Consider the following 13,629-nt stretch of genomic DNA (forward strand, 5'->3'; position numbering starts at 1 on the left):
TTTTCTGATCACTGTGCTGTGGTTTGCACCGTTGATTTACCCATCCGTAAGTACTTAAAGTCATCCTTTGTTTGGTCACTTAATAACAGCATTTTAACTGACGAGGATCTTCAGTTGCTCATTACCAATAGATGGAATTATTTAATGCATTTTAAACCTCACAAGAAAAGTTTGTTTTCATGGTGGTTATATCAACTTAAGCCTTCTTTTTAGTATATCTGTAAACAACACAGTAAAGACAGATCCTCTCTTCTTAAAGAGCAATATAATTACTACTATAACTTATTATGTGAATACTATAAAGAACTTGCTCAAGGAGTAGACGTACTTCCTCGTATTAAGGAAATTAAGGCACTCCTACTGACTTTACATCGTAAAAAAAATCAAGGTTTTTTCACGAGAGGCAAAACGACGATGCTTCAGCATGAAGTTGCCTCTTTACATACAGTTAGCCGTGAAAGGCGAAGAGGTAAACAAAACGTTATTTCCAAGGTCACCTTTTCTAACGGTGACGTTCACGAGCATGATCGCGTACTCTCAGCTCTGTATGATGCATACCAGAACCTATATTCCCCCGCTCCAACCCAATTCTCTGAACCTTGCTTCGAACATCCGATCGGTTCTATCACCCAGGAGGCTCGTAACATCCTCAATGAGCCCTTTACAGAACGCGAAGTTCGCCAAGCTATTTTTGCGGGGAAGTTAAACAAATCTCCGGGACCTGATGGTCTTACACTAGAATTTTATCGCCAATTTCACGGCATTCTCACGCCTTTTCTCACAGAAATGTATAACGAACTCCGAGTCACACCCACGTGGAGCTCTTCTTTTACGGCTGGCATTATGGTCCTTGTACCTAAACATGCAGGTGCGCATGATTTTGATAATTTTAGACCGTTTACCCTCCTTAATGTTGATCAGAAAATTTTGTCACGTTGTCTTGCCTCTCGTTTAGAACCGTTTTTAAATCAGGTCTTACATAATGATCAGTGTGGCTTAAAGCATACCAAACCTATGTACTTAGCATTAAGTAATATACGAGAAGGTATTCATTGGTGTGAGAAAACTAGTTCTCCGCAGGCAGCTATATTAGCTCTTGATTTCCATAAGGCATTTGATAGGTTGTCACATGATTATATGTTTACAATACTTGCAAAATATGGTTTCGGAGACAGTTTTCTTAATTTGATTAAATTTCTTTATACTCAACGATATGTAAAATTAAAAGTTAATGGTGCACTCACAAATCCCATCAATGTACGTCGAGGTATTGCACATGGCTGCCCCCTGTCTTCCATCCTGTATAGCTTGGTTCTCGTGCCCTTTCTTTTAAAACTGGAACAACACATTCAAGGTATACAGATTGGTGCAACAACCTTAAAATTACAAGCATTCGTCGATGATATACATTGTTTTCTTAACAGTCCACAAGAACTATCGCGTGTTAAAACCTCATATCGAACTATGAGCGCATTTCAGGTGCTGTTCTGAATAAACAAAAGTCACGCCTGATGTGTATAAACCCAGCTGACCAACACGTGTATTTTTCTACGATTTCTTGTACTGATCGCATCAAAATCTTAGGTGTAACTTGGCAACGTCGCATAGCAGACACTATAGACTACAATTTTCATACCATAACATGTACTTTGGTTGCACTCATTCACCAAAGTAAAGCCCGGCATGTAAGTCTTGCAGGCCGAGTTTAACTTTTAAATGTTTTTGTTTTTAGTCGTCTTTGGTTTTTGACACAATTATTTTCCTTGCCGAAGAAATACCTCAGTGTGATACGAAAACACACAGGGCTACTGCTGTGGCAAAATCACTGCCTAAGAGTAAGTCACGAGACTGTGTGTTTATCAAAAGGTGCTGGCGGCCTCGGTCTTAAAAATATTCAACTTCAGAGCTACTCGCTGTTACTGCATCGCGTGTGTCAAACATTATGTTCATATTCCGACTCCCTTTCCAGCAAGGCTTTGTTTGTAACATTACGTTATATTGAGCTACAAGCTCCCCTGCATACACAACCATGGGCTAGCATTGCGCCATACCTCAAGGACGTATTTATTGATATTAGTTACTCGCTTATCGCACGGAGTCACCTTGAAGACCTTTCCGTAAAGCAATTATATAATCAATTTCACTCTATCACAGTTTCTGTTCCCCGTATAGCAGAACATTTCCCAATGAAAAACTGGACGCAAATCTGGGCGAACATTCATGCACCGATATTGTCCCCTGCCCTGCAATCTCTGTGGTACCGTGTTGTTCATAATATATACCCTACAAACGGGAGACTCTATGAATTGGGTATCCGCAGCCTCTCTTTCTGCGGTACCTGTCATGCTCTCGATACTTTACAACACCGGCTCGATAGTTGTTCAAAGAATGTTACAATTTGGTCTCACTATCAAAAAATTATTGCCCGTATATCCCGAACAACTCCTTCTACTATCACTTGTCCGTCACTAATGTTATTTCCTGATTATCAATTTTATCCCTGTACTAAACATAATGCACTTGTGTGGATCACGTCCCATACTATAGATATTCTTTTATGTAATGATTTTAATGGTAATGTGACTTTGTACATCCACCAACTTTGGTTACGCATGCACACTATTGCATTTCCAATTCGTAAACAAAAGTTTGCTCATTTTCTTGCAGCAATTTATTGATGTGTCCATTGTATGTTTGTTTGTTTATGCTTTCTGATGTAATTGGCTGCCAAGAGTACAACTTTTGTTTGTTTATTGATTCTGATGTAATCGACCGATAACAGTACAATAAAGTATTTAAAAAAGTGGCAGAGCGTTCACCTCTGGTGCTTGGGGTCCCGGGTTCGATCCCAGCCCCCGCCAAGTGAACTTTGTGGTGGACAAACACCGTGCGCGTGGATTTTCTCAGGGTCCTCCCGTTTCCTCCCACTTTCTTCAGTCCACCATTTCATTCATTACTCATCATCACCGTCTCCTTTAGCCTAACCGGCATAACCGCGGGACGTGAAACTCAAAGATTTCATTTTTTTTCTATTCAAAAAAGCGTAGAGTCCTCATGAATGTCTCATACTCCAGCTTGTTTGCTAAACATGTGCAGAGTTATTAACATAAGGGGTATGACCTTAGTATACCCCTGTTTTATGTTGCTGAGGTAAGTTTTCGACCTCAAATTTGGACATTTCATTTGCACCATCATAAAATATATATCACTATTTAAAATATTCGACCTCTGGTTTGAATAGACCAATTCCACCTTGTTTCTGGAATTTTGATAGTCCTAATCAGCTATCGTATGTTAGTCCTAATCACAAATGAATTTTGTAACGTAAGCTCACTCTCTAACTCTCAAGAGAGTTTGGAGTGTGACCACTGCACAACAGCCAAACGACACTGATAATACGACTGATAAGGAAGGCAAAAATGTTAAAATGATTATTAATTAGCAAAATGATAAGCAATATAGCTTTTATAAAATTTCGTATTTTCCCATTATCAATGGTTAGTCCTTGTATCTAATTTGATATAGTAGATTTTTTGTTGCGTAAATTAAATTTGTAGATCCAATAAATTTATAAATTTCATTTATAATCGTCACTGTTAGAAGTATATGTATCATTGTTGGGAGTATACGTATCACTGTTAGGAATATATGTATCACTGTTAGGAGTATATTTATCACTGTTAGGAATATATGTATCACTGTTAGGAATATATGTATCACTGTGAGGAGTATATTTATCACTGTTAGAATATATGTATCACTGTTAGGAATAAATGCATCACTGTTAGAATATATGTATCACTGTTAGGAATAAATGCATCACTGTTAGAATTATACGTATCACTGTTAGGAATAAATGCATCACTGTTAGGAATATGTGTATCACTGTTAGGAGTATAAGTATCAATGTTAGGAATATATGTATCACTGTTAGGAATATATACATAACCGGTAGAAGTATCGCGGTTAGGAATATATGTATCACTGTTAGTCATATATGCATCACTGTTAGGGGTATACGTATCATTGTTATTAATATAGGTATCACTGTTAGGAGTATATGTAACAGTGTTAGGAGTATATGAATCAACATTAGAAATATATATATATATGTTATTAGTACATGTACCACTGTTAGGAGTATACTTATCAATATTAGGAACATAGTAATTCTCTTCTTACGGTTACTGGTAGAATAACCAATTTGTCATTTCAATAGTGGCGTAGTAGAAACGGTATTGAAGCGAATAGTTGTTATGAAAAATCTCTTTGAGAAAACGTTAAAGAAAAACATTTTATTATCGAAAATATTATACCACAACTTGAATTCTATTGAGAAAATCAAGAGTGATAGTAGATAGTTATTAAGTAGAATGTTTCGAAGCTACATGGCTATATTCGATCATGTTCTTCAATCAAGAGTGATATTATATAGTTATTAACTAGAATGTTTCGAAGCTACATAGTTATACTTGATAACGTCCTTCTATCAAGAGTGGTAGTAGATAGTTATTAAGTAGAATGTTTCGAAGTTACCTGGTTATAGTTGATCATGTTCTTCAATCAAGAGTGGTAGTAGATAGTTATTAAGTAGAATGTTTCGAAGCTACATGGTTATACTCGATAACGTTCTTCAATCAAGAGTGGTAGTAAACAACGGCGCCCATCAGGAAATAGCACTTCAGAATATCGAAAATCCAATAGAATTTTTACATTAGTTGCAGCAAAATTTGAAACTATTTTTGAAACGTCGCTTATGCTTGCCCCCACTTGGAAACCATAACATCGGCGCCCTTGGTAGTAAATAGTTATTAAGTAGAATGTTTCGAAGCTACATGGTTATATGTTCTTCAATGATGATAACCGAAAATCTGTCTTACTATATTTACTATTACAAATTGGAAACGTTTCCCCTGTTTTGTTATCTAAATAGTCTGTTGCAGCTTGAGTTGAATTGGTGAAAGTTGTGATAATTGATACTTATTACTAGGACTTAGATTTTTGGTGCTCCACTAAATCATGAAAGTTGTTGTGTGTGTTGTGGGCCGGAGTTGTTGAAACAATGTTTTCAAATTAGCACATGACTTTCGTGGTTCCAAACTAACAATTTATGTGCACCGCTCTTTATGTCCAGCATAAAGAATCTTCTCTGCCCAATCTGGAAATTATCAATAAAGAAGCATCAAAGTTAAGTTTTCATTCAATATACTTTATTATTGTACCAACGGAGGTCTCAGTTGTTTCGCGTCCTGACATTGTCTACAACAAGGAATGCAATTCTGTAAAAATATGTCACAATATACAGGGTGTCCAATATACAATGCAACCCGAAGTTTGGGATAGTAGAACTTCTGAACCTGAAGCGATACACAAATAATGGTTATACCAAAATGAAGCTTTGTTAATGCATATATTTTTAAACTAGGAAGCACACCTCTGGTTACATTTGGCAACACTGTGTAGTTCCTAGTGTACTTCAATTATTGCTACCTAATTTAAAAATATAGTATGTATATGCATGACAAAAGTTTCATTTTGGTATAACCATTATTTGTGTATCGCTTCAGGTTCAAAAGTTCTACTATCCCAAAGTCCGGATTGCATTGTATATTGGACACATTGTAGTAAAATACATACACACACACACACACACATATATGTATATATATATATATATATATATATATATATATATATATCAAATGGTGGGGCCGCGGTGGCTCAGTGGTAGAGCGTTCACCTCTGGTGCTTGGGGTCCCGGGTTCGATCCCAGCCCCCGCCAAGTGAACTTTGTGGTGGACAAACACCGTGTGCGTGGGTTTTCTCGGGGTTCTCCCGTTTCCTCCCACTTTCTTCATTCCACCATTTCATTCATTACTCATCATCACCGTCTCCTTTAGCCTAACCGGCATAACCGTGGGACGTAAAACTTAAAGATTTCATTTCATTTTCAAATGGAAGCTGAGGGAGGCATGAAGCAGAGACATTAAAAGTCCCCCGACTTCTCTTAGATTGCAGAGATTGTAAGTGTTAACGCGACAATAACTACAAATGTTTGCTACTCCCGACTAAAGTAAGTTTAATTTGAAACGATATTAAAATGCTAGATTTATATGTTTGTGGTCAAGAGAAGTTTAATATGTTTTTGGCTAATTCTTATCTACAATGAGATCTCGGAAACCACAAGCTCTAGAAACGTGCTTTTTTCACAGGTTTACTTCAAATTTTGTGTACAGCTACAAGTTATACTTCAAAGCTATTTAAAAAAATGTGTCGTTATTGTTCTCTTCGACATTATATGGGTCGTTTTGAGCCCATAAAATTAACACTGTCACTAGGGCGAAGGTAGGGTTCATATCCTTGTGTTAGGTAACCAGTAGATGAATTACGTATGGGATGTTGAGGGACAATGCAGGCGCTTTGCTTTAACGTGTTGCATACAGGGAAAACTATTGCATGTAGGCAACTTCAGAAATCTCAAGAGCCGCAATGAGGCGTCCTCGGACCGAAATGGGTTTATAATGAGAAAAAAAAAGCAGTTGATATTTTCTGTCATTTCTCGTAGTTGGCCACAAACTCAATCCAATATCTATACATTAAAATACTACGTTTATATGTTTGTCTATAGCAATTCACTCTCTTTGTGAGTCTCTTGTCCTTTAATTGTGTGTATAAGATGGTATGGACAGCTATAGTGAGAACTTGGGAAGGAAACCCATGGCCATGTCAGAATGATGCGAGAAGACAGCGTAGACTCAGCTAGTCTATGGCAAAAGTAAAAGAGCTTGAGTCAACGATAGAAAAATCTGACCCATAGCAAATGTAGCGATGGGGAACAGAGAATTTTAGAGCATAGAAAAATTGGTGGAAGCTATCACTCCGTATTTTTTTCTTACCTGTTAGTTATCCACACACATAAGCCTTACTGTCCCTTGAATTTTCCATTTACAGTTCCAGCTCCAGCAAAATAAAATATATTCATTAAAAAAAAAAAAGATACAATAGGTTAAGAAAACATAGATACGCAAAGGTTTATATCCAAGCAAGAACTTTCTTCAAGCTGTAAAAAATATTTGCAGAGATCAGCAAAACTCAGACTTTAAATGAGTTTGCTAAAACAAAGTCCCGATCTCTTAAAAGTTGAAGATCCAACTAACATGGTGGACCTGGAGTTTGTCTTGAAAACAAAGTATGTTTCCATGGTATCTGTTGACGTCGAACATTCTTTCTCTCAGTATGAAGCACTCCTGGCAAACTGATAAAATCTGATATTTTCCAACATTGATATGATGAATGTTGTTAAGTTCAATTTACTTCTGCTTTATCCTTCCACGTCTTGAAATATTGATGGTCAAATCGTAATATTATTCATTTTATATTTTTCATTGCTAAAGACATACTTTTCAAGTGTCCAATTATTTAGGCATACAGAATTTTGTACAAAGAGATTAAAATTATATTTGCGATGTAATAATTAAAGATTACGATAGGTATCATCAGTGGCGTATTTACGACTTTGTTTCGGAGGGGGCTTTGCTAAGTTTCGGGGGGGGGCTTTGCCTGAAAATCTGAAAATTCAGCAAGATATTTCATATACTTTACTATAGTAAGTAAGATTTCGGGGGAAGGGATTAAGCCCGGAAGCCCCTCCTAAATACGCCACTGGGTTTCGTTATACCAATCTGCCACTAGAAACGGTGTTCTTTCGAAGCTTTCTACCCACTAATTTTAGTACATTTTTTCTATCTTAGTATTAGTTATGAAGAAGGCTTCGAAACCAAGTGGTTATAGTGTTCTTTAACAGTAGTAACCGAAAGTTTGATCCATATACTTATTACCTAGGTATTAATACATTGAAATCGTTTCCATTATTATTATTATTATTATTATTATTATTATTATTATTATTATTATTATTATTATTATTATTATAGAAATAGACTGTTACAATTTCAATTGCATTCAACAATGTCAGCAGTGTGTCGTTTAAATGTTCCTCAGCTGACTTCGAAGCTACATTGTTATTCCCGTCGACAGGCCCATAGCCAGTCCAAAAATTTAAAGGGGGGCCCGATCCAACCATATTATACCGTGAAAATTTTAGGGGGCCAGTAAAAATTTAGGGGGCCCCGGCCCCCAGACCCCCCTGGATACGAGCCTGCCCGTCGACATAGGCGCCGACTTGAAGAAAATATTAGGGGGGGGAAACAATGAACATCATTATATTCACTCTTTTTCTATCAACTGTTTGATGAAGCCCCTCTTCTTCCCTCTCCTCTACTTCACGGTCCGCTACTCCGCTGCGAAATTCACTACCTAAGTCAAATTTGCCTAAACCCAATAAAACAAATTCAAGTTCAAAATTTGGGAACTTCACTGCAACTTTACGCACCATATTGATCTTCACTTGTCATATCAGTGCTGCCAGAGTGTTGGTTGAAGCTTCAGTGCTCTATTAAACACAGTTTTGAAAACGGCTTTTTCTATTCAATAAAAAGGCTGTTCCTAATATTTAATTAAAGGCATGACGATGCTTATGACAGAGATTCTTGCACCTCTTTGTTACTTCTTCCTTGACTGGATTATATTGGAGGTGCGAGGACCCCACCTTTAAATATTGGGGGCCAAAAGTGTTCTGACCCCCAAAGTCGGCGCCTATGCCAATCGGTCATGTTCTTGAACAATGGCAGAAAAAAATCTGCCGTATACACTTACAATAGTCGTGTCACACTCTATGAACCGTCCACCAATCACGTAGCAGTAGAGTCAAAAGCAGAAAAAATGAAATGAAATGAGATCTTTAAGTTGTACGTCCCACGGTTATGCCGATTAGGGTAAAGAAGACGGTGATGATGAGAAATGAATGAAATGGTGGAATGAAGACATCGTCAGACAGCGCCTGTCGTTGGGTATTGATGACTTGATGTTCTTTAAACCATTCGGCTGTTGCCAAATCATGCCAATAAGCAAAAGTCATACAGCTGGGGAATTTCAGATATTTGCGCTAAATTACAACATACCACTAACCCCAAGTTTTTCCATATCATCGAGGATAAACCAATGCTCGCAGTTTGAAAGAAATTTCCCCAACCTAGGAAAATTTCGAAGGTAAATATAGCAAAAAGGGAAAAAGGGATGTTTTGCGATAAAACTTAAAAATACAGGGAAATTCTCTCGCAGCACGGTTGACCAATATAAATATTTATATTTTTCTTGGTTCTTCAAAATTGAATCAACACAATAGCAATAGTGTGTTTGTGTTCAAAGTAGCATAATATTTACCCATTCTTGGCTGGGCATATTTGTATATATATAGGCGTAAAAGTGGATCTGAAAAGGTAGGGGGACGGTAGGTAGCGGCATGACGTCGCCCCCTCCCTATCGTTGCCCATTGTATTTTTTTTTAGGAACTGGGGGACGATACAAATTTTTTGAGGTGGGGATGGCGTCCTCCGCGTTTCCTCTCTTTTCCTCCTATATATATATATATCTTGTCGTCGCGAATTCTGTCGAAGAATTTGAAGCTTAAAATATATAAAACGATTATCATGCCTCTTGTTCTGTATGGTTGCGAAACATGGTCCCTTACTCTGAGGGAAGAACATAGACTGAAAGTATTTGAGAACAAGATCCTGAGAAGAATAGTCGGACCCAAGAGGAACGGGAATGGGGAATGGCGGAAACTTCATAACGAGGAACTACATAATTTATACGGTTTACCCAACATTGTTAGGGTCGTCAAGTCTAGGAGGCTTAGGTGGGCAGGTCATGTTGCTAGAATGGAAGAAAGTAGAAAAGCTTTCAAAGTCTTGACTGGAAGACCCATCGTAAAACGACGAAATAGAAGGAAAAACTAATGAACAGAAAAAATGTGGTTGACACTTCCCTTAATATAGCTGAATTAATCTTATCACAGAACTTCTCTCATGGAAATTAGACACTCAACAAACTACTGAAAATGTGATTTAAAAAAAATAAATTTTTGTGTTAGGCGATAGAAGTTTTCTTAAGGAAAACTGCGAGCACTGGAATAAACAAATAGGTCGTGTCAGGCCGGGAGTAACAGCCTCAGAAGTATAGTGTAACGAAATTAAAATATTTCTATTAATGTTTTATCGAAATAGACTGTTACAGCTTGAGTTGCATGGACAAAATCTACAAAATGGAAATCCTAGATAGTTCTTACGTATGTTGCTGGTTTCAAAGCTACATGGTTATGATAGATTTCGTTCTTGAGCGAATTTACGAAAATGTATCCAATACTGTTTGCATTATTTCCAGATACAGTGACATGACGAACCCATTATACATTGTGAACCTGAAAGATATGCATAAACTCCAGGAGGTGATTTGTGACATCAAAAGAAGACAAAAAATCCCCTTGCATATAGTCGAATTCCGTTTCGTGTACGAGTGACACTGGCGCCAACTTGGAATAGAAACTCGAATCCTGAAAATTGGAACGGAACAAAAAGATGTGCACATATTTCGGGAGATGATTCGTAACATAAAAAGAAGACGGAAAGTTCTCTTGCATGTTGCCGAATTCCGCGTCATGTACGAGTGACACAGGTGCCAACTTGGAATCGAAATTCCAATCGTGACAATTGGAACGGAACAGAAAGATGAGAACATACTTCAGGAGGTGATTCGTAATATCAAAAGAAGACAAAAAATCTTTTGCAAGTTGTTTCGCGTTGTGTACGCTGTGCACATCTTCTTGTTCTGTTCCAATTGTCAGGATTCGAGTTTTGATTCCAAGTTGGCACCCTTGCCACTCGTACACGACGTGGAATTGGACAAGATGCAAAAGGGCTTTTTTCTTCTTTTGGTGTCACGAGTCACCTCCCGAAGTTTGTGCACATCTTTCAGATTCAACCTGTGTAAATATGATTCCATTGGTATTTAAATTATGATTTTGAAGGACACTAAACTATCTGCTAATTATATATAATCGTACCCTTTCGTGTGTGTGTATAGATATGAATTTCAGGTGGTTGCGCTGAGATATAAGTATGCCAAAGTACAAAATAAAGGATTTAATATCATGATTGAAAGAGAACGACGAAGTTTCAAATTTAGTGAAGAGTCATTCGTGCATGCAATACGTTCTGTTAACTACATACCACGTTGCTTGGCAACATGTAGTGATTGACGTGGTATAACGAAGCGAACGAAGGAATAAAAATAGTAGTAATAGAACCGCGGAGTTCCGATAAATTAGTGGTTTTTCATTCTCTCTTTAGAATCAACTCTTTACGTACCTTCTTGATTAGGAGGAATACTTATTCATTTTCAACTTAAAGGTTTTGTATTTAACCAGATGATACTTAGAATAGCACTAACCAAGATATGTCTAATCAAATAAGAATTCCGTGGTTTCAAATTTAATAAAGCTGATAACATGAAGCAAAAATTATTCAAGTATAATACAGGGTGTATCAAAAATTACTTTACAACTTTGAAATTCAAATTGATTTATTCATTTATTTTATAGACATGATTTTGGTGTCATTTTGTAGCAAAATACTTCAAGTTTTGACTCACGTAGTACACTAGTTCAGAAACGAGCCACCACAAGCTCCAGTGGCAGTTGCAGCAAACATGGCCGCCTTTACTGGTCTCGAGCATGCTAGCTGTGAGTTTTGGTTTGAAGAATTCAAGTCTGCGACAACTGTACAATGTAATTTTCGTACAAAATATGGAAAAGTACGGTCTACTATTTATTAGTAGCTTAAGTGTTTTATTGAACCTGGATGTTCGGTAAGACACACAGGTCGTCCTCATAGTCTAGAAACGTTGTAGAGAAAGTGGGACTTCAGCTGCGATGCGTGCCGCATCGCAAATGGAAGCCACATTGAACCTATTTAGGTATAATATGAAACATTTGATGTATTTTTCTACTTTTGCTGAATCATAATTTTTGGCCGTTCCTCATTAACTATACTCTGTGCTAGTTCCTAGTGACAAAATGAAAAAAATCGATTGGTGTATTCATGAACATCAGTTTAATCTGTTCAACTCTTCAGTGACGAAAAATCATCACTTGACCGGATGAATGGAAATGGATTTAACAGGTTGACTGCCAATAGCATCATAAGTGATGCTCACCTTATTTTTCTCTGGGGCCATGAGCGCCATATATGATGCTCAAGCTTGATTTCACAAATTACTAACCTACTCAGGTTCTTGAGCATCATATGTGATGCTCATTGTCACAAATTACTGTGAAACCATGAGCATGACATATGGTACTCGGCTCCCATTGGTACATTTTCGGGAGAAGCAAAATATCGCGACAAAAATGTGACATGACTATCCATAATTGAGCCAAAGAAGTATTAATAGTTTCGAAGTTTCGCTATTCCAAATATAGATTTATTAAGATATTTTACATTTCTGGCCTGTCGAGTTTGATGGTATTATTAGCCCGTAACGGTTGAGGGATAACGATCTTCGGCAAGCACACTATCCGATGAAAGGGAAGGAAAGAAGTGGCCTGGGACCTATATGTTATTTCCTTGGTGTGAATGAGTAAAACCAGGATAAACCTCATTCAAGATGGCTGGCCTGAAAAAGCTGTTACACTTTTTCGACCTAGTGTTCCCACTGGGAACCGAACCCGGGCCGATCGTACCAAAAGTGAGGGCCTTAGCAACTACGCTACGCGAGGTTACTCTACCACTCGAATAAACCCTGGCGTTACTGCTTGGTATAGGATTGCAATTATCGATAGGTAATTAATTCATTAGATTATGGTGGTCAATTAACAGGACATTCTTGTTTATCCTTTCTCTTAGGAATTGATTGTTGAGCATAATTTACCAAAAAAAAAAAAAAAGCTGGCTTCTTCCCTATTAGGTAACACGTGTGTGTCCTTATTATCACTGTGAAGAAACACAAACATCTTAAGCATTTCCAGCTATGCAATATTCGTGATGGTCTTTTCGTATATATATATATATATATATATATATATATATATATATATATATATATATATATATATAGGGTCTATTACTTTTTTCAAATGTCAGCATGTCGGATACTTGCCAGAGTTGGTAGACAACATTAGCTAACTTAAATAATAAAGTTATAAAACATGTTATTGTTGGTTTCCTTGTAATTAAAAGTTTGTTATTTCCACCTAGTATTGTCTACAGCCACTTTCACCACAAGATGGCGGGCCAGCTATTACTTCGTATGCTCGGACTTCCTCCTTTTAAAGTATTGTGTAGTTAGAAATTATAGATGTTCTATCTTTTGGTTAAGTCTTGGAAATTTTAAATTTCTAAGAATTTGTCTCCGTGTACCATCTTGGTTGATTACTGATTTCAGCCCGAAGTACAGAATATCCATATTCGATTTATATGGGAAGTTATACGGTACAGATCCGATGTTAAACTGTAGCTTCATGTCCCATATAATTTGGGAGTGACAAGGAAATGTTAAAGTCTAATACAACGTGATTCAAAGTTTTTCTTTTACAAGCCTTTTGTTGATCTTTGTCGCTTCCTTATTCTGTATTATCACTTAACACTTTGAGAACCGCTATAATTATGTCATAAATGAAAAATATGGAATATTTCTCGACCATTAGGACAAAGCCCTTCGAAGGGGGCACGTCGG

Source organism: Thermobia domestica, chromosome 10, assembly GCF_964235325.1.
Source record: "Thermobia domestica chromosome 10, izTheDome1.hap1.1, whole genome shotgun sequence".
Lineage (NCBI taxonomy): Eukaryota > Metazoa > Arthropoda > Insecta > Zygentoma > Lepismatidae > Thermobia > Thermobia domestica.